This window comes from Equus quagga, chromosome 10, assembly GCF_021613505.1.
Source record: "Equus quagga isolate Etosha38 chromosome 10, UCLA_HA_Equagga_1.0, whole genome shotgun sequence".
NCBI classification, from domain to species: Eukaryota; Metazoa; Chordata; class Mammalia; order Perissodactyla; family Equidae; genus Equus; species Equus quagga.
In genome coordinates, this window is record NC_060276.1 from 26,618,300 (window position 1) to 26,641,695 (window position 23,396).

Consider the following 23,396-nt stretch of genomic DNA (forward strand, 5'->3'; position numbering starts at 1 on the left):
GGAGAACAATACTCCAAGCTAATAATGAACAAAAGAAAGCAGGTGTCACTATACTAATATCAGACAAGGTAGACTTCAAAGCAAAACAGATAAAGAAAGACAAAGAGGGGCAGTATATAATGATAAAAGGGACTCTCCACCAAGAAGACATAACACTTATAAATATATACACACCCAACACAGGAGCACCAAAATTTGTAAAGCAACTCTTAATAGAACTAAAAGAAGACATCAACAACAATACAATAATAGTAGGGGACCTCAACACACCATTAACACCAATGGACAGAACATCCAGACAGAAAATCAACAAGGAAATAATAGAATTAAATGAAAAATTAGACCAGATGGACTTAATAGACCAGATGAACTTAATACACTTCATCCAAAAACAGCAGGTTACACATTCTTCTCAAGTGCACATGGAACATTCTCAAGGATTGACCATATTTTGGGAAACAAAGCAAACATCAATAAATACAAGAGAGTTGAAATAATATCAAGCATCTTTTCTGATCATAATGCTATGAAACTAGAAATCAACTACAAGAAAAAAGCAGAGAAAGGTGCAAAAATGTGGAGACTAAACAACACGCTTCTGAACAAACAATGGATTATTGAAGAAATTAAAGAAGAAATCAAACATTATCTGGAGACAAATGAAAATGAGAGCATGACATACCAAATCATTTGGGATGCAGCAAAAGCAGTCCTAAGAGGGAAATTCATCGCAATACAGGCTCACCTCACTAAACAAGAAAAGGCTCACATAAGGAACCTCAAATGACACCTAACAGAACTAGAAAAAGAAGAACAAACAAAGCCCAGAGTCAGTAGAAGGAGGGAAATAATAAAAATAAGAGCAGAAATAAACAATATTGAAACAAAAAAGACAATAGAAAGGATCAATGAAACAAAGAGTTGGTTCTTCAAAAAAATTAACAAAATCGACAAACCTTTAGCCAGACTGACCAAGAAAAGAAGAGAGAAATCTCAAATAAATAAAATTAGGAATGAGACAGAAGAAATCACAACAGATACCAATGAAATACAAGGGATCATAAGAGAATACTATGAAAAACTATATGCCAACAAATTGAACAACCTGGAAGAAATGGACAACTTCCTAGACTCCTACAACCTCCCCAAACTGAATCAGGAAGAAAAGGAGAATCTGAATAGGCCAATCACAAGTAAGGAAATAGAAACAGTAATCAAAAACCTCCCCAAAAATAAGAGTCCAGGACCAGACGGCTTTTCTGGAGAATTCTACCAAACATTCAAAGAAGACTTAATACCTATTCTTCTCAAACTGTTCCAGAAAATTGAGGAAGATGGAGTACTCCCTAACACATTCTATGAAGCCAACATCACTCTGATCCCCAAACCTGACAAGGACAACACAAAGAAGGAGAACTACAGGCCGATATCACTGATGAACATAGATGCAAAAATCCTCAACAAAATTCTGGCAAACCGAATACAGCAATACATCAAAAACATTATACACCATGATCAAGTGGGACTTATACCAGGGACACAGGGATGGTTCAACATCCACAAGTCAATCAACATGATACACTACATCAACAAAATGAAAAACAAAAACCACATGATCATCTCAATAGATGCAGAGAAAGCATTCGACAAGATCCAACACCCATTTATGATAAAAACCCTCAATAAAATGGGTATAGAAGGAAAGTACCTCAACATAATAAAGGCCATATATGACAAACCCACAGCCAACATCATACTCAATGGACAAAAACTGAAAGCCATCCCTCTGAGGACAGGAACAAGACAAGGGTGCCCACTTTCACCACTCCTATTCAATATAGTACTGGAGGTGTTGGCCAGAGCAATTCGGCAGGAAAAAGAAATAAAAGGAATCCAAATAGGCAATGAAGAAGTGAAACTCTCCCTGTTTGCAGACGACATGATCTTATATATAGAAAACCCCAAAGAATCCATAGAAAAACTATTAGAAATAATCAACAACTACAGCAAATTAGCAGGGTATAAAATCAACATACATAAATCAGTAGCATTTCTATACACTAACAATGAACTAACAGAAAAAGAACTCAAGAACTCAATCCCATTCACAATCTCAACGAAAAGAATAAAATACCTTGGGATAAACTTAACCAACGAAGTGAAGGATCTATACAATGAAAACTATAAGACTTTCTGGAAAGAAATTGACGACGACATAAAGAGATGGAAAGACATTCCATGCACATGGATTGGAAGAATAAACATAGTTAAAATGTCCATACTACCTAAAGCAATCTACAGATTCAATGCTATCCCAATCAGAATCCCAAGAACATTGTTCACAGAAATTGAACAAAGAATCGTAAAATTCATATGGGGCAACAAAAGACCGCGAATTGCTAAAGCAATCCTGAGCAAGAAAAACAAAGCCGGCGGAATCACAATCCCTGATTTCAAAACATACTACAAAGCTACAGTGATCAAAACAGCATGGTACTGGTACAAAAACAGGTCCACAGATCAATGGAACAGAATTGAAAGCCCAGAGATAAAACCACACATCTATGGACAGCTAATCTTCGACAAAGGAGCAGAGGGCCTACAATGGAGAAAAGAAAGTCTCTTCAACAAATGGTGCTGGGAAAACTGGACAGCCACATGCAAAAGATTGAAAATTGACCATTCTTTTTCACCACACACAAAAATAAACTCAAAATGGATCAAAGACCTAAAGATTAGGCCTGAAACAATAAGTCTTCTAGAAGAGAATATAGGCAGTACACTCTTTGACATCAGTTTCAAAAGAATCTTTTCGGACACTATAACTCCTCTGTTGAGGGAAACAATAGAAAGAATAAACAAATGGGACTTCATCAGACTAAAGAGCTTCTTCAAGGCAAGGGAAAACAGGATTGAAACAAAAAAACAGCTCACTAATTGGGAAAAAATATTTACAAGCCACTTATCCGACAAAGGGTTAATCTCCATAATATACAAAGAACTCACATGGCTTAACAACAAAAAAACAAACAACCCGATCAAAAAATGGGCAGAGGACATGAACAGACATTTCTCAAAAGAAGATATAAATATGGCCAATAGACACATGAAAAGATGTTCATCATCGCTAATCATCAGGGAAATGCAAATCAAAACTACACTAAGATACCACCTTACACCCGTTAGATTGGCAAAAACATCCAAAACCAAGAGCGACAAATGTTGGAGAGGTTGTGGAGAAAAAGGAATCCTCATATACTGCTGGTGGGAATGCAAACTGGTACAGCTACTATGGAAAACAGTATGGAGATTTCTCAAAAAGTTAAAAATAGAAATACCCTATGACCCAGCCATCCCATTACTGGGTATCTATCCTAAGAACCTGAAATCAGAAATCCCAAGAGTCCCATGCACCCCTGTGTTCATCGCAGCATTATTTACAATAGCCAAGATGTGGAACCAACCTACATGCCCAGAAACTGATGATTGGATAAAGAAGATATGGTATATATACACAATGGAATACTACTCAGCCATAAAGAAAGACAAAATTGACCCATTCGCAGCAACGTGGATGGACCTCGAGGGTATTATGTTCAGCAAAATAAGCCAGTCAGAGAAAGACGAACTCTATATGACTCCACTCATAGGTGGAAGTTAACATATTGACAAGGAGATCTGATCGGTGGTTACCAGGGAAAAGGGGGGGGTGGGGGAAGGGCACAAAGGGGGAAGTGGTGTACCCACAACATGACTAACAATAATGTACAAGTGAAATCTCACAAGGTTGTAATCTATCATAACATTAATAAAAAATAAATAAATAAATAAATAAATAAATAAATAAATAAAAGGGTAATAATTGTATCTGCCCTCATGGCATTGTTGTGAGGATATATGTATTAAGGAATTTGAAGCATTTATGACAGTGTCTGGCATCTAGCAATTAACTATTATTATCATTATTGTCATCATCTTCACCATCACATAAAATGTAAAACAATTCCTAATTTTCTTTGTTTCACAATGACATTGAAATTATAAAATTTCCATCAATGTAGAAAGCAAAGAAAAATCACACACACTTTGACATCACCCAACTGACAATGGCATTTCAAGTAAAAGAAAATGAATAATGATAATTATATCAGCTAACATTTAATGAGAGGCAGTGAAGTATGGTAAATAGGAGCACAGTCTCTGGAGCCATATTGCCTGGGTTCAAATCATTATTATACTGCTTACTAGCTGCATGACCTTGGGCAAGCTACTTAACCTCTCTGTGCCTCATTTTCTATAAAATCGAGATTATAATAGTACCTAGTTCATTGGATTGTCTTCGAGAATTAAGTAAGTTCAGTGCCTGGCACCTAGTAAGTGCTCACTATATTTTAGCTAATACCACTGGGTACCATGTGCCATGCACTGTGCACAGAGACCTCCATCACAACTACATTGAAGTAATCCAAATCAGTCCCAAACACTTTATCTATGTTGTGCCTATAATAGAAAGGTTTGTGGCACAGTGAATTTCTATCTTCTTCACTCAACTCTGTCTCCTTAAGGATCCATAACTCTTTTATCTCCATACCTCAAGTATCTAGGAGATTGCTAGACTATAGTATGTGATAGTGCCTAAGATATGGTAAATAATTGATAAATGCTTGTGGATGGAAGGAAAGGAGGGCAGAAGGGAATAGGCCTCAGTGAAGCTAACTGTTGCTGCCGCTCTCTCCCAGAGTCTACAGTTTCTCCATTTATTTTATATCTAAACCTTCTGACTCATGTGACTCTCCATGTTCTGCTCTCTCAAGTGTCTATGCTCAAGCACTAACAAAGGTAGCAGAAAGGTCTCAGAGGTTCCTACATCATTAGCCTATACACGTGCCCGGAATAGTTAAGCCCCAATGTGTAAGTTTACCATCAATCACTTCACACTTCTAACACTGTTTTTATGGATGGCCTGAATGGGCACATCTTCAGTTTTGAGTAAACTCATAAATAACTACACTGATCCTAATAAACTACTTCACTAGGAAATAGGAGGATCTGTCTATGAAATTTAAAGATAGATTTTAAATTGTCAAAAGAAGGCTGATTTCTCTGATAAAGTAATGGAGCAAAATAGGTCATTTTATAATAAGCATGGCCAACATGTGTCAGAGTCATTGCAAGACAGTATGATAGGGCAGGCTTGATTTTCACATGACAGACTCAAAACTATCAGAGGGTGGAAGTCTGAAATCCTTTATTTGTATTTATGATTGTACATTTGAAATGTGCGGTCGCTATCAAAATTGGGTAGTTGTCATTTCCACAGAAAATTGAATATCACAAGCCAGTCAAAGAAAATATTCATCATTTTTGGAAGTTTCTCTCCAAAATTTGATTCAGATTCTAATTAGCTAATACACCACTCAAGCTTTTAGTTAATACTAAAATGCATCATCCAGACAATTTTTTTTTCATTTCTCATGAAAAAACATGACTGTGACAAAATATTATTGATTAGTGAATTGTTTAAATTCCATGCCTCCAAACAAAATTTTGTTATTTTTGAGGGGGAGCTAGGATCAGAAGAAAAATGATTCTAACTTTATCCTCATAAATGATATCCACTGGTCCCCCAAGCAACGCCAGGGCATCTACCTTTATATAACAAAACAAGCAAAACACGAAAACAAAAACTGTGTATTTTCCCATGTTTAACTATAATTCCCCTAACCTTCAATGAAGTATGAGCAGTGGCTCAGGAGTTTCAGGGTAGCAAAGAACAGAACTTCTGAGCTAGAAGTAACAGTGTACAAATAGAAAATAATGTATGTACTCACTGGATACCCTCAGAAATGTTGAGAATTTACTCTTTCTGAGCTCTCTTGAACTTCTGAATTCAGCATCATTATCTTTGATTTGGATATTCATCTACCATTCTTTCTGTCTGATTAACCCTTTTTATTCTACAAGGTCCAACTCAATTGCCACCAGTAGTTATAATACAAGGTAAAAAGTTTAATACAAGTAGAAAGTGATGGAGGCTGTGAAATGGTACAAGAAAGGTACTGTGGAATTCTAAATTTTAAAAAGGACAATTTAAAAAAGATAAAAAGGACAATTAGGTTAAGGCAGTATCTGCTAGGTTTCTCCACTGTAAAGTTATATGCCAAAGAACCTTCCTTTATCTTTCCAGTCAAAGGAATCTCTCTTGATAGCTCAGAGGCCAGGGTTGGCTAGTGGCTGGATGGTGAAAACAAAAGTACATGTCTCAACTAAAAATGGACCCTACTCTTCTGGAGGGAGGGATTTGGCTATTTTATGCACACTCAAGTAAACAAGGTTTCCTGATTTGTGCTGCAGCCATGGTTATTCAATTCAATTCATTTCAACCAAAAACTATTGATCAAGCGCTTAATAAGTGTTCGGCCATGTGTTGGATGCTATTGTGGAGAAACGAAGAAGATAATACCACTACTGCTCCTGAGGAACTCATAACATCATTGTGTTTAACAAGCATGCTACAGTTAATAACCTCACTAGGCCATAAATGATCAAGGACGCAAGTGAATGGTACAGATTATGCATTCTGAAGCAGTTCATAGGAGGGGAAGCCCTGGTAAGTTGGATCAGTCATGGAAGACTTTGGGGAAGAGTTGGAATTTGAGCTGGGTCATTGAAGTAGAGTAGAAATTTAATCATGTGCTATTTGAAAATATCATATCCATTAATTAGAAGTAGCAGCTTCTAATGAATCATGAGCTAATATTTCTGATACCAGTTGTTTTAGAAACTAAAGATCTTAGGCAAGTTACTTGACTCTTTAGATTCATAAAATGAGGGGATTTGGCTAGATGATATCTAAGGACTCTGAGAGCAATACCACATTCAAGCTTTGAATCAATGATTGATTCCATGCTCTGAAGAATTATGTGCTTGAAGAGAATAACTGCTTTTCTTTTAAAATTATTGTAATTTTCATCTTTCACTGATTCAGGCTGAGTTTTACTCACGTAGCGAGTCTCAAACATAGTTGTACACTTATAGAAACCAATCTGGTTACCTAAATACATGAAGTGGACTGGGTGTTAAAAATAGGAATTGGTGGGCACAAGGGGTGAAGTGGTGCACCTACAACAGGACTAACAATAATGTACAACTGAAATTTGACAAGGTTGTAAACTATCATAATCTCAATAAAAAGTTTAAAAAAATAAAAACAATAGGAATTGGTGGGAGCTGTGGCAATCTTTAGAGTTCTTGCCCTTCCTGAAGAAGGGAAGATGCCTCTTATTCTTAGCTCTAGCTTACCATTGCCAGCATAAACATGACACCACTGTGTCAAGATCTTCCAGGTTTAAAGGAAGCCATAAATCCAGATTTTTAGGTGAAATCTCCAGATTTTTCCATTTCTTTTAAGCCATATGGAGGTCTACATCCTCTTACTCAAGAAGTGCACATATGTGCTTTCCAAAATAAGCCCAAGGATTGCCAGTTTGAAACTTCTCTTGTACTACACATTCTCTATTATTCAGGATAAAATTAATACATAGGTATATTGACTGCTATGGTGTTGTCAATTTACATAGTTCAAGATGAAAACTTTCTTTCATATATAGATGACTTATTTGACTGAGCATCAGGTAGGCAAGAAACTTCAGTCAGTCATGGGGTTAAATTTATCCCAAGCCACAATGAGTACCTGCTAATACTCATGCACTTTTGACAAAAAGCACACACTTGTAAAATGGCTAGCTAATGTCAATATGGGACAGTAAAGCCTTTTTTATGCATAAATTATTCCATACCATGAGGCAGAAATCAGCACAGTATATGTCATTCTAAGTTGTGGAAAAAAATTCCATGTTTCACCTATGCTCATTTTAGAGATCAGCTATAACACTCCTGCTGTTCTCAGCAGCTGTTACTAACAGACAGTTAACGGGGAGGGATCTCTCCTGCCCAGTCCCTGCTCTTCAATGCTTCTCACCCCATTAATAGCTGCCTAAGTAAAATAAACTGATCCCAATTTTAGGGAAGTTTGCTTATTTGTTTTTTAACCTTCAAAAGGTAATCTATACTGAGAAGCACATGTCAACACAGGTGCTTAAAACCATCATCACGATTTCATTAACTGGCTACAATCAACAGCCTTCACGGCCCCAGGAGGGAAAAAATACACTAAATCTAGATACAGAACAACATATTTGAAGTATTACTTCAAGTTGTAAGTTATATTTACTTGATGTGATTGAGAGACAAGAGGATCCAGTTTTGTTCTTTCCTTGAAGAGGATTTGTCTCTCCTGTTCACAATCTGTCTTGGTTCCTTCTGAGTCTTCTACTGCTGGGAGGTCAAAAAGAAAAATTTCAGCTCTGGGGTGCTGGTTGCACTGGGATTTGCAAGGACTGCCACTTGGAACATTCTCTAAGGAACATCCAAGAAGCTTAGCTTCATGCTATCAGAGGCTGAGTTATTTGGATTATAAATCTTTGTGACATTATTGTGTTTTCTCTAAAGCTTGCCCCAAACCGTCTAAAATGTTGGCTTGGCTCTATAGCTTACTGTTTATTAAAATTCATCTCACAGAGCACAATTTAAAACTATTATCAGGAAAGGGCAATATTTGAGATGGAATTGGAAAATGATTAAAAAACAATGAGAAAAAACAAAAACAATAGCCTAGAGTAAATAGAGATTTTTAGCTTATTCCTAGAGAGACAGATTTATATCTGAGGTCTGATCTAGGCATCACTCTCAAAAAATTTGAGAAATAAACAGCTCTTCTGTGTTAGAACCAGAGGCCATGGAAAGAATGTACAGTTTTTCCACAACATCAGTGAAATGTGGAGTGAGAAGGCACTATCAAAAGTCATCAAGTATTCTACAGTACTCCAAGTTTTTGCAACCCTCTTATCCATACCAAACTTAACATTTTTATACATGTTGTTCTCCACGCATGGGATGCTTTATTTCCTCAATTAAGTTAACTTACATCATTGAACACCTACTCGTATATAGCAATGTTCTAGGCACTGAGAATTCTGGAATAAATAGACATTGCCCTTCCCTAATGGAGACTCCAATCTAATATTGCCTAATATATTTACTAAACCACATCTGTAAATGTATTCAAGACTTGGCTTTAGACTCCTGTCTCCCAATAAAAAGCTTTTGCCACCAACACCAATAGTATTTCCACCATTATACATTATGAATGTCATTAACTTTCTTTTGTTTACCTGCCATTTTGCCCTTATATTGCCTCAAATAGGTATGTAGATCTACACAGCTGAAGGTTAAGCTCTTCAAAGTTATTGACTAGTTAAAGTGTATATATATACATATATATAAGAAGGACTAGGTGAACAGCGTCAAGTGGTTAACTCCACAACTGCTATAGAATTAATAAATCTCATGTAATTATGTTTTTAAACTCAAACGCAAATTTTCACATTGAGTAACATGATAATTTATATCCACAAGAAGACAGCTGGTTCAGAGGAAAGAGTGTTACATATGATGAGAGAAAATGTGTTCAAGGGCTGTCTCTCGTTTTCTGCGTGACTTGGAGAAAATCATTTCCAATTTCTGAGCTCTAATTCCCATCTCTGTAAAATTGGATAATAATATTTGCCTTCTCTTCCTCTTATTGGGAGTTGTGAGACTAAATTTAGCAATCATTAAGAGTATATAAATTGTTAGTTATTTTTCATTAAATATTGTTACTGCCTTTTAATAAAATTACATTAACAACCTTCCCTCATGGTTTCTCTCCTTTCTATTAAATAATTTCTATTCTTTAAATATTTCTTCAGATACCTTCTTCAGATACCTACATGTTCCAAAAAATTCCAAATAAACAAGGTGATAAGTTATGCCTATACATGTTTTTGTAATTAATCCAGGATCTCACAGATTTCTTTTCCATTATACTTTAATAAAACTTCCCTTCTTTAACAAGCAAAAGCAAGCAAGGTATTCCAGGTAATCACATTTTCTGTTAACAAAGCTACCATATGTGACTCCTTTAAGTGAAAATTTTCAAAAATATATAATGTAATAAATTACCCTGATAATAATCTTTTTAATTTTTAAGAAGGCCTTAAGAACTAACAAGTTTATCCTAAAATTCATATGGAAATGCAAGGGACCAGAATAGCCAAAACAATCTTGATAAAGAACAAAGTTGGAAGATTCACACTTCTTGATTTCAAAACATATTACACAGCTGCAGCAATCAAGGCGGTGTAGTACTGCATAAGAATAGACATATAAACCAATGGAATAGACTTGAGAGTTCACAATTGAATCCTTAGTGATTTTCAATAAGTGTGCCAAGATGATTCAATAGGGTAGGAATAGTCTCTTCAACAAATGCTTCCGGGACAAATGGCTATCCACACGCTGAGGAGTCTGGCCCCAGGCCAAAATCCTATATGTGATCGTTCAGGCCAGATCATAAGCAATTATAAAGGCTTTATCTGGCAGGTCTTATAGAGGAAAGCTGCCTTCCCCACTGCAGACTTGGTACACAGCCAGTACACTGTAAGCTCTAAAAGGAATTGTAGGCAAGAACTCAGCCACCTGGCCCCCAACACTGGCCATGCTTCTATACATATCTGTATTTCTTCCATTCCATGTGCCTCAATGGAGACCTTATCAGGGGCCTTATCTCTAGTATTTAGTACTTTTCTACTCTACACGCTTCCTCCTTTTATTCTTCTAAGCCCCTGGGTCCATAAAATAGCAGGAATCTTTTGTTTGGGAGATCACTCATCACCTTTCCCATCCACCCTCCCTGCCCATCTGTGCTGATCCATTTGACTCTCTCCTGTGCCTCCATGGAGAAAAATGGAACACTGGGGAAGCTGACATCTTCTCTCTGGGATCTTGCTTATACTATCACAATAAGTGAATAAAGGCAATTGTTACTTTCAATTTGGTTTGTTGTCCTAATTCACCACCTTAACACCTGGCACCTCTTGATACTTGCAAAAGAATGAAGTTGGACCCCTAACTCACAGTATATACAATCATTAACTCAAAATGGATCATAGACCTAAAAGGTGGGAGCTCAAAATATAAAATTATTAGAATAAAGAATAAATGTAAATTGCCAGACCTTGGGTTAGACAAAGCCAAAAGCGGAAGCAACAAAAGAAAAAAATAGATAATTTGACTTTTTAAAAATTAAAATCTTTTGTGTTTCAAAGGACACCATGAAGAAAGAGGACAGACAACCCACAAAATGAGAGAAGATACTTTGCAATAACATATCTTATAAGGGATTTGTAACCAGAATATATATACAACATTTACAACTCAACAATAAAAAGATAAATAACCCAGTTAAAAAATGTGTAAAGGATCTGAATAGACTTTTCTCCAAGGAAGATATACAAATGGCCAATACACACATGACAAAATGCTCAATATCATCAGCCATCACGTAAATGCAAATCAAAACCAGGAGATACTACTTCATGCCCACTAGATTGGCTAAAATTACAAATTAAAATGATAGACAATAACAAATGTTGGTGAGGATGTGGAGAAATTGAAATCCTCGTGCATTGTTGGTAGTATTGTAAAATGATTCAGACACTTTGGAAAAAAGTTTGGCAGTTTGCCAAAAAGTTAAAGAGCGTTACAATATGACCCAGCGATTCACTTTCTAGGTGTATAACTAAGAAATGAAAACATATATCTGCACAAAAATTGTTCATGCATATTCATGTCAGCAATATTCATAATAGCCAAAAAGTTGAAACAATCTTAATGTCCATCAACTGATTAGTAAATAAACAAAATGTGGTCTATCCAAACAATGGAATATTATTTGGCTTTTAAAAGGAATGAAGTATATACTACGCCATGGATGAACCTTGAAAACATTAGGCTAAGTGAAAAAAAACAGTCATAAAAGACCATATGTTGTATGATTCCATTTATATGAAAAGACCAGATTCAACAAACCCATACAGATAGAAAGTAGATTAGTCATTGCCAGGGGTTGGGTGGGAAGGAGAAATGGGGAATGACTCTTAATGAGTACAAAGTTTCTTTTTGCAGTGATGAAAATGTTCTAAATTTAGATGTGGTGATGGTTGTATAACTCAGTGACTGTACTAAAACCTACTGAATTTTACAATTTAAAAGGGTGAATTTTATGGTATGTGAATTATCTTAAGGACACTTTGTGTGGAAAGTCAATCATTATGACATTTAACCAAACAATCAAATGTAAATTATGGGAGCCTGACAACTGACAGAATTCTTGACAAATCCCTTTTATTGTTCCTTTATTCACGCAAACACAAGCCTTTTCTCCATACCCCAAATCACAACTACTTATTGCTGTTTCCAAAATAGTATCATCTGAGCAACAGAATGATACAATAATTAATGGATTTCTACTGAAAAGATCAGGATGTTAGTCCCACTTCTGTTACTTTGTGACTATATACAAATAATAAAGTTTCAAAAAGCACACTGTTGCCTGAGACAAGAGGCTTCAGGAGAAGCAAAGGCACTCCTGGCTCAGCCTCTGCCCTTCCCCCAGCAGTGGCAGGTGGTGCCCATGACATGATGCTTCAGGAAACACAGCAGTGCCGGCAACCCAGCCCTCCCTCTGCCCCACAGAGGCTACTCCAACACCCGCCCTTACAACAGCAAGAGCTGCACCCAAAATGCAGATAACCCCAGCAGTGGCAGTGGTGCCAAAGACATGAGGCTTCAAAAAGCGTACCAGCATGAGAGACCAGAGAATACCCCTGATCCAGCCCCCAGTGGTGTCACCCACAACACAAGCCCTAACAGCAGCAGGGGCTACATACAAGACCCTGGAGTCCTGGCGGCAGCAGCTACATCCATAAACACAAAACTCCCAGCAGCAGTGCACAGGTGGCAGCAGCAGTTGAACCCGAGAAGACCCATGAAGAGCCAACGAGGAAACATGAGACCCAGGTGACCCCAGAAACAGTGGAGGTGCTTTCAGTCTGGTGACCACATGGTGAAACCAGCAAGTGTACCAACTTCATAAACAGCAAGGAATCAGCAATCTCAGAGGCACAGGCAGCACAAGGAGGGTACTAATGATGCTTCTGGCAGAGTCAGTGGAGGGTGGAAACTGCAGGCTCTCAAATACAACCAGAAGCAGCTCAGAATCATTGTAACTAAGCCTCAGCTAAATAAGAAAGGTATGTACTACCAGAGATGCACAAGCAGAGAAACAACTCATCAAGCACCATGAAGAAATACAGTAACACCTTAGAACAGAAAAAAAAATGACAACTCTCCAGAAACCAAACTAAAAGTCACAGAAGATTACAATCTGACAGTGAATTCAAAATAACTGTCATTAAGAAACTCAATGAGTTACAAGAAAACTCAGAAAAATAGTTCAATGAGCTTGGGAATAAAACCAATGAACAGAAGGAGCATTCCACCAAAGAGATTCAAACTCTAAAAATAAAACAAACAGAAATTCTTGACATGAAGAATACAATCAATGAGATAAAAAATAAAGTAGAAAGCATTGGAAATAGAGCAGAACATAGGGAAGAGAGATTAGTAAGCTCAAAGATAGAAATCTAGAAATGATTCAGGTGGAAGAGGAAAGAGAAAATTAAGGTTTTTAAAATATGAAGAAATTCTATGAGAAATATTCAATTTAATTAGGAAAAGCTACATAAGGATAATGGGTATCCCAGAAGGAGAAGAGAGGAATAAAGGAGCAGAGAGTTTACTTAAAGAAATAATAGGTGAGAACTTCTCAAACTTGGGGAAAGATCTTTATATACAAGTACATAAAGCTAATAGAGCTCCTAATTATCTCAACACAAGAAGACCTTCTCCAAGGCATATTACATTAAAACTGTCAAAAGTCAATGGCAAAGAATATTGACAGTCAGAGAGAAGAAAATAACTTACAAAGGAACTTCTATCAGACTATCAGTGGATTTCTCAGTAGAAACTCTACAAGGGATGAGAGAGTGGAATGATATATTCAAAATATTGAAAGACAAAACCTACCAGCCAAAAAGACTCTATACAGAAAAGTTATCCTTCAGATATAAGGAGAAATAAAAGCTTTCCCAGACAAACAAAAGTTGAGGGAGTTCATGGCCACTAGACCTGCCTTAAAAGGAATATGGAAAGAAGGTCCTCTACCTGAAAAATGGTAAAGGTTTACAAAACTTTGAGCAAGATGATGAATAGACAGACAAGATCAGAAAATTGCATCTCTATATGAGAAAGGATTAGTAAATAATTATAACATAAAGACTAAAGGGAAAGAAAGCATCAAAAATAAACATAACCACTTCAACATGGTAACAAACTCAAGATACAAAAAAAACATAATTTGTGACAACAAAAACATAGAGGGAAAGAGGAAAAGGAACCTACATAGTCTAATGGAGATAAGATGCTATCAGCAGAAAAATGACTAAATCATCTATGAGATCTTTTAGACAAACTCATGGTAACCACAAAACAAAAATCAGAGCAGAGTCACAAATCACAAATAAAGAGGAAACTGAGGAAAACATCACAGAAAACCACCAAATGGAAAAGGCAGACAGAAACACAAGGATAAAGAAACAATGGAAATGCAGAACAATCAGAAAACAAAAGATAAAATGGCAGTATTAAGCCCTCGTATATCAACAATCACTCTAAATGTGAATGAATTGTATTTGCCAACCAAAAGACACAGAGTGGCCAGATAGATTAAAAAACAAGACCCAAAAATATGTTGCCTCTAGGGGAGCCATCTCAACTCTAAAGACAAACATAGGTTCACAGTGAAAAGATGGAAGATAATACTCAAAGCAAATAACAATCAAAAGAAAGCAGGTAAAATAGACTTCAAGCCAAAAAAGATAACAAGAAATAAAGATGGGCATTATATAACGATAAAAGGAACATTCCACCAAGAGGACATAACACTTATTTACATATAAACACTGAAGATCGGCACACCAAAGTATATAAAGCAACTATTAACAGACAAGGGAGAAACTGCCTGCCACACAATAATAGTAGGGGACTTTAACACCCCAATTACGCCAATGGATAGATCATCCAGACAGAAAGTCAACAAGGAAACATTGGCCTTAAATGCAACACTAGACTAGATGGACTTAATAGATATATATAGACCATTCCATCCAAAAGCAGCCAAATACACATTCCTCTCAAGTGTACATGGAACGTTCTCAAGATGGACCACGTGTTGGGAAACAATACCAGCCTCAATAAGCTTAAGAACATTGAAATCATATCAAGCATCTTTCCAACCACAATGCTATGAAACCAGAAATCAACTACAACACGAAAGCTGAAAAAGTCACAAATGTGTGGAGACTCAACAACGTGCTACTGAAAATGAATGGATCAATGAAGAAATCAAAGGAGAAAACAAAAAATATCTGGAGATAAATGAAAATGAAAACACAATAAACCAAAATTTATAAGATGCAGCACAGGTAGTACTAAGAGGGAAATGTATAGCAAGACAGGCCCACTTCAAGAAACAAGAAAAAAATTTGAATAAACAATTGAACACTGTACCTAAAAGAACTAGAAAAAGAAGAACAAACAAAGCCCTAGATCAGCAGAAGGAAGGAAATAAAAAATCCAAGTGGAAATAACTGAAATAAGACAATAGAAGGGATCAATGAAACTAAGAGTTGAATCTTTGAAAAGACAACCAAAATTGACAAACCCTTAGCTAGACTCACCAAGAAAAAAAGAGAGAGGCTCAAATAAACAAAATCAGAAATAAAAGAGGAGAAATTAGAACAGATACCACAGAAATCTGGAAGATTATAAGAGAATACTATGAAAAGCTATATGCCAAAAAATTAGATAATCTAGAAGAAATGGATAAAGTCTTAGAATCATACAACTTCCTAAAACTGAATGAAGAAGAAATAGAGACTCTGAATAGACCAATCACAAATAAAGATATGAAACAGTAATCAAAAACTTGCCAAAGAACAAAAGTCCAGGACCAGATGGCTTCTCTGGTGAATTCTTTCAAACATTCAAAGATTTAATACATATCCTTCTCACATTCTTTAAAAAATTGAAGAGGATGGAATGCTTCCTAACTCATTTTACCAGGCCAACATTACGCTGATACCAAAACCAGACAAGGACAACCCAAAAAGGGAGAATTACAGGCCAATTTCCCTGTTGAACATAAATGCAAAAATCCTCAACAAAATATTTGCAAATTGAATACAGTAATACATTAAAAGGATCATAAGCCATGATCAAGTGGGATTTTTTTTCTCATTTATTTGTTTATTTTCAGATGTACATCATAATATATTTCGAATTCTGTGTAGATTACATGATGTTCACCACCCAAAAACTAATTATAGTCCATCCCCTCACATGTGAGCCTAATCACCCCTTTTGCCCTCCCCCCTCCCTGCTTCCCCTATGGTAACCACTAATCCAATCTCCAATGCTGTGTGTTTGTTTGTTGTTGTTTTTATCTTCTACTTATGAGTGAGACCATATGGTATTTGACTTTCTCCCTCTGAGTTCCTTTCTTTTCTCTTGCTCTCTTCCCTTGTGGTTTGATGGCTATCTTTAGTAATATGTTTGATTTATTTTGTCTTACTTTTTTCTTGCTTGTTATAGGTTTCTGATTTGTGATTACCATGAGGATCCTATTTAATATACTATGCATATAACAGTCTATATTGAGTTGATAGACTCTTTAGCTTGACCTCTTTCTAAAAGCTCTATTTTTCACTCCCCTCCTCCCACATATGTTTTTCACATCATATATAGTCTCTTGTTTAGTGTGTGTATATCCATTACCCTCTTATCATTGAAATAGGTGATTTTAGTACGTTTGTCTTTTAACCTTTACATTATCTTCACAGGTAGTTGATCTGCTGCCTTTACCATATTTTTACCTTACAAGTGATTTTATTGCCTGGTTTTTTGTTGTTGTTGTGTTGTTTTTTTGATAGTTTTTTTAATCTCTATTTGTGGTCATTGCTTTCTCAAGTGGGATTTATTCCAGGGACACAGGGATGGTCCAACATCCTCAAATCAATCAATATGACACACTGCATTAACATGAAGAACAGAGATCACATGATCATCTCAATAGATGCAGAAAAAGCATTTGACAATATCACACACTATTTATGATAAAAACTCTCAATAAACTTGGTATAGAAGGAAAGCAACTGAATATAATAAAGGCCATTATGACAAGTCCACAGCAAATATCATACTCAATGCTGAAAAACTGAAAGCTATTCCTCTAAGAACAGGAGTAAGACAAGGATGCCCACTCTCGCCACTCTTACCCAACATAGTATTGGAAGTCCTAGTCAGAGCAATTAGGCAAGAAAAAGAATAAATGGATCCAAACTGGAAAGGAAGAAGTAAAACTATCACTATTTGTGGATGACCTGATTCTATATATAGAAAACCCTCAAGAATCCACCAAAAAACTATTAGAAATGATTAATGAATACGGTAAGGTTTTGGGGTACAAAATCAACATACAAAAATCAGTCACATTTCTACACATTAAGAACAATCTAGCAGAAAGAGAAATCAAGAATACAATCCTATTTATAATTGTGACAGAATATATAAAATGCCTAGGAATACATTTATCCAAGGAGGTGAAAGACCTAAATAATGAAAACTATAAGACATTATTGAAAGAAATTGAAGACAACAAAGAAATAGAAAGATTATCCATGCTCATGGAATTAACATAGTTAAAATGTCCATATTACCTAAAACAATCTATAGCTTCAATGCAATCCAAATCAGAATTTCAATGACATTTTCCAAAGAAATAGAGCAAAGAATCCTAAAATTTATATGGAACAAGACACTTCAAATAGCCCAAGCAATCTGGAGAACAAAGGACAAAGTTAGAGGGACCACACTCTCGGAATTCAAAATATACTACAAAGTTATAGTAATCAAAACAGCATGGTAGTGGCAGAAAAAGAGACATTCAGATCAATGGAACAGAATTGAGAGCCCAGAAATAACCACACATCTATAGACAGCTAATCTTTGACAAAAGGAGCCAAGAAATACAATGGAGAAAGGAAAGTCTCTTCAATAAAAGGTGTTGGGAAAACTGGACAATCACATGCAAAAAAATGAAAGTAGACCATTACTTTACACCATGTACAAAAATTAACTCAAAATGGATAAAAGACTTGAATGTAAGACCTGAAACCATAGAAGTCCTGGAAGGAAATACAGGCAGTACACTCTTTGACATCAGTCTTAGTGGTATCTTTTTGAATACCATGTCTCCTCAGTCGAGGGAAACAAAAGAAAAAATAAACAAATTAGACTACCTCAAACTAAAAAGCTTTTGCACACAAAGGAAACCATCAACAAAATGAAAAGATAACCCACCAATTGGGAGAAAAAATTTGCAAATCATATATCCAATGAGGGGTTAATTTCCAAAATATACAATGAACTCATACAACTCAACAACAAGAAAATGAACATGTTGATCAAAAAGTAGTCAGAGGATATGAACAGACATTTTTCCAAAGAAGATAAATATACAGACAACAGGCATATGGAAAGATATTCAACCTTAGTAATTATTAGGGAAATGCAAATCAAAACTACAATGAGCTATCACCTCACACCCATCAGAATGGCTATTACTAAAAAGACAAGAAATAATAAGTGTTGGAGAGGATATGTAGAAAAAGGAACCCTCATACACTGCTGTTGGGGATGTAAACTGGTGGAGCCTCTATGGAAAACAAAACGTAGATTTCTCAAAAATTTAGAATTAGAAATACTATATGATCCAGCTATTCCACTTCTGCTTATCGATCCAAAGAACATGAAAACACTAATTGAAAAAGATATATGCATCCCTATGTTCTTGGCAGCATTATTCATAATAGCCAAGACTTGGAAATAACCTAAGTGCCCATTAACAGATGAATGGACAAAGAAGATGTGGTATATATGTACAATGAAATATTACTCAGCCATAAAAAGATGAAATTTTGCCCTTGTGACAACATGGATGACCTTGATGGTATTATGCTAAGAAAAATGTCAGATGGAAAAAGATAATTACCACATGATTCACTCATATGTGGAAGATAAACAAACAAACACATAGATAAGGAGAACAGATTAGTAGTTACTAAAGGGGACGGGAGCGGGGCAAGTGCAAAAAGGGTATTGGGGCACATGTGTGTGATAACGGAAGGCAACTTGTGTTTTGGTAGTGAACACAATACAGTCTATACAGAAGTCAAAAATAATGATGTACACCTGAAATTTACACAATATTATAAACCAATGTGACCTCAATAAAATAAAGCAAAAAGTAATAAACCTCTCTCATACCAACAACCATCAGAGAAATTAGAACCCTTGCACATTGCTGGTGGGACAGTAACAGCTGTTGTGGAAAACAGCTTGGTAGTTTCTCACAAAGTTAAACATAGAATTACCATATAACTTAACAATTCTACCCCTAGGTACATACCCAAAAGAACTGAAAACAGGAACTCACACTATTATACAAGAATGTTTATAGCAGCATTATGCATAAGAGCTAAAATGTGGACCCAACACAAACAGCCATCAACAGATGAATGGTTACACAAATTGCTGTATATGCATACAATGGAATATTATTCATCTATAAAATAGAATAAAGTACTGATACATAATAAAATGTGGATGGACCTTGAAACCATTTTGCTAAGTGAAAGAAGCCAGACACAAAATGTCACAAATTGTATCATATTTCTATTTATATGAAATATCTAGTATAGGTAAATTTCACCTCAATAAAAAAAAGCAGGAAATTTGTGTCTGAAAGCATTATTTTGCCTGGAAGATTAACTTTGAACATATCTTCTGTGAGGATTATCTTCAAACACATGAATCTTTAGCCTCCCATGCCCTAGTAATGAGGCTAGATGCCGAATATTTGAAAAATTGATATCCTAGAATAAGTTCTAAAACTATTTGGTGAAAAGTTCATCCAAAAAGGAACTGGCTTCACTGATGAAGGGAGTACAAAACTGTAAATAATCACCTCCTTTCTTGTACCATCTAAATTAGTCTAAAACACCTGGATGGTTGACTCATTCTTTCCTATTACATCCAAATATTTTTCCTTTTATAAATGTCCTCTTCCTTCTTTCCTCAGGCTCCATTATAACAAAGCCATCTGCAGATAGAGGCTCTAATGTAGAAACTGAATTCATTTTTATTCAGATCCTTCATTTATATTCTAATTCATTAATGTGATCTCTCTCTCTTCTTCTCTAATCTCTCTCTTTCTCTCTCCTTCTAATATTCAAAGGAAAATCAGGAGGAATAGAAACTCCCAGAGCCTCTAGGAAATAGATTAAGTTATCAGCTTCTCATAGTCAATCTAAACTAATCACAAAAGTTCTTCAATCTCATGGGAAGTATCCTCTAAGCAACTGTATATTTTCAGTTTTTAAAGCAATGTAAACCTCAGTGTTATCATTAAACTGGACTAGTAAACATATTGCACCACTCACAAGCCTGTTTTCACAATGGTCCATGTAAATAATTTTTTGGTCTATACAAATAATTTAAGAATTCATATAAAGAAATTAACAATTATTTATTATTATTTATAATAATAATAAATAATTTATATAATAATAATAATAATGTGCCAATTTTACAGACATTGCCTTGTCACACTCACCTTCTCTGTAAAAGTCTCCCAGTGGTTGTAATGAGAATTGCTCAGAGGCAATATGAAGGCCCCAACTGTGGTATAACATTATTGATATTTAAAAGTGTGTTAGACCCAGTCCCATAAATTTGAACCCCTCCCCACTCTGAACAGGGGGCTAAGAACTTAGATCCAGTGAGTCTAATTGAGGACCATTAAATCTGGTATTAGCCAGAATGCACAAATGTGTATGCATGTTTTCATTTGTACATGTATCCACACAATTCCCCACCCCACACCCTTCTAGCTACCTATTCCTTTCAAAAGAAACTGGTACTGTGAATGAAAGTGGACTACAATAGTTTCAGCTCTGAGATTTGCTTTCCAAAGAGAACTGAAATCTGCAAAACAGCAAGCTATATGCCAACTACCGGGTGTGAGCCCAGCTACACAGCACCTCTCTCTACAAATTCCAGAGAGAGAGTAGGCTTAAAGAAGCATTTCTTCTCTAAAAAGCATTTTAATGCTTAGATACCAAGGTGACAGTTTCCTTAGAAACACAGCAACAGAGAGATGATATCAATTCTGAATACAAATACCCCAAGTATGCAATTATTCTATTAGCCCACAGAAGAATACCTAAACTGTCTCTTTTGTGAAAATATAGGGCAGGTCTTGCTATTTGGCATTGCATTTTTATTTCACTTATCTTGGTACGACACTTAATGAAGAGAGAAGATTTGGTTAAGTGTGAAATTATAGTTATACAATTGAAGAAAAGCCTGCTGCTTTCACATATTTCTAATTCCTAAAAAATCTGACAAATGCCCAAAGAACTCCCCACTATCATTTAGATAAAAGTATAAACTTCCAACAACACTTATACTATAATTTTATACATATATCTCTATATTTTTTTTTCTGGGAGAAAGGAGGTCTTGCTGAATCAATTGAAGGTGAAATTAAAGTCAGGAACCTACAATCGTCATTCCTGCTAGTGCTCTTCAGTGGAAAATAGGAACTGTGATGGATACAACTTGAAGTTTAGAGACACTTTCTTTAGTTCTCACTCCATCATTTTCCACTGGTCATATGGCTACTGCTTTAGTTTGTCCATATTGGTTAATACTGTGATTTCAGAAAAAGTAGGAAAGAGAAAGAAAGGGAAATTATGATAATAATACACATCTGACATGCACATTTTAATGATACATTTCTCTCCTTTCTGAATGAACCTAAAGACAATTATGATGAATGAAAAGAGCCAATTCCCAAAAGATTATGTACTGTATGATTTCATTTATACCACATTCTTTAAATGACAATATTATACAAAGAGTAACAGATTAGTGGTTGCCAGAAAATAAGGAGGAGTAAAGGTGGGAAGGAATGATGGGAGTGGACGGGGCCATTATAAAAGAGCAACATGAAGGATCCTAATAGTGATGGCAATGTCCTGTCTCTTTACTGTATCAATGTTAATATCTTCGTTGTGGTGTTGTATTATAATTTCACAACATGTTATGACTGAGGCAAACTGGGTTAAGTATACATGGGATTTTTCTGTATTATTTCTTACAATTGCATGTGAATATACAATTATCTCAAAGTAAAAAGTTTATTTAAAAATTAATTCTATTTATCCTATCAATGAACAATAGAAATTTCAATTAAAAAACAATACTCTTAAAGAGCACCAAAAATACGAAGTACTTTGGGATAAATCTGACATGTAAAACCTATAAACTGAAAACAACAAAATAGTGCTGAAATGAACTAAAGAAAAACTCACTAAATGACAGAGATCATGTTCATGGGTTAAATTTAATTTTGTTAAGATGTTAACTCTCCCCAAATTCGTCCATACATTCAAAGCATTCGCTATCAAAATTTCTGTAGGCCTTTATGTAGAAATTGACAAGTTGAATCTAAAATTCATATGAAAATGCAAATGCAAAGGACTCAGAATAACCAAAATATGAATATTATAAAGCCATAATAATCAAGGCAGCATAATATTGTCATAAAGATGGACAAAGAGATTAATGGAATGCAATAGAGAGTACAGAAATAGACCCACACAGAAATGGGCAACTGATTTTCAACAAAGGCAATTTGATGGAGAAAAAATAGCCTTTTCAACAAATAGTCTTGGAATAATTGGACTTTCATATGCAAAAAATCAAGAAACAAAAAGCCTCACACCATGTATAAAAAGTTATTCAAAATGGATCACAGACTTGAACATAAACCTAAAACTATGAAACTTCTAGAGGAAAATATAGGAGAAAAACTTCTTTACTTGGTTTAGAGAAATAGTTTTTAGATATAACACTGTGGTAGGCAGAATTCTAGGATGCATTCCCCCCCACCACTAAGATTTCTGGCCCCTGGTATACACATACCTTCCCCCAGTTAGCCAAACACTTCTTCAAATTCCATTACTTTCTAATCTACTCCAATGTGGTTTCCATACTCATCACTCTACTGAAATCACTCCTTGGCAAGATTACAGACATCCTTGTCGTTGAATCTCATGAATCCTTTTGGAATACCCTAGAACCTTTTGATACTGTTAGCTACTACCTCCTTTTCAAGGTATTCTTCTCCCTTGCTTTCCATAAAACCACATTCTCCAAATTTCTCTCCTTTTCAATCTCTTTTGATGGCTACTTTTACTATGGCCACCCCT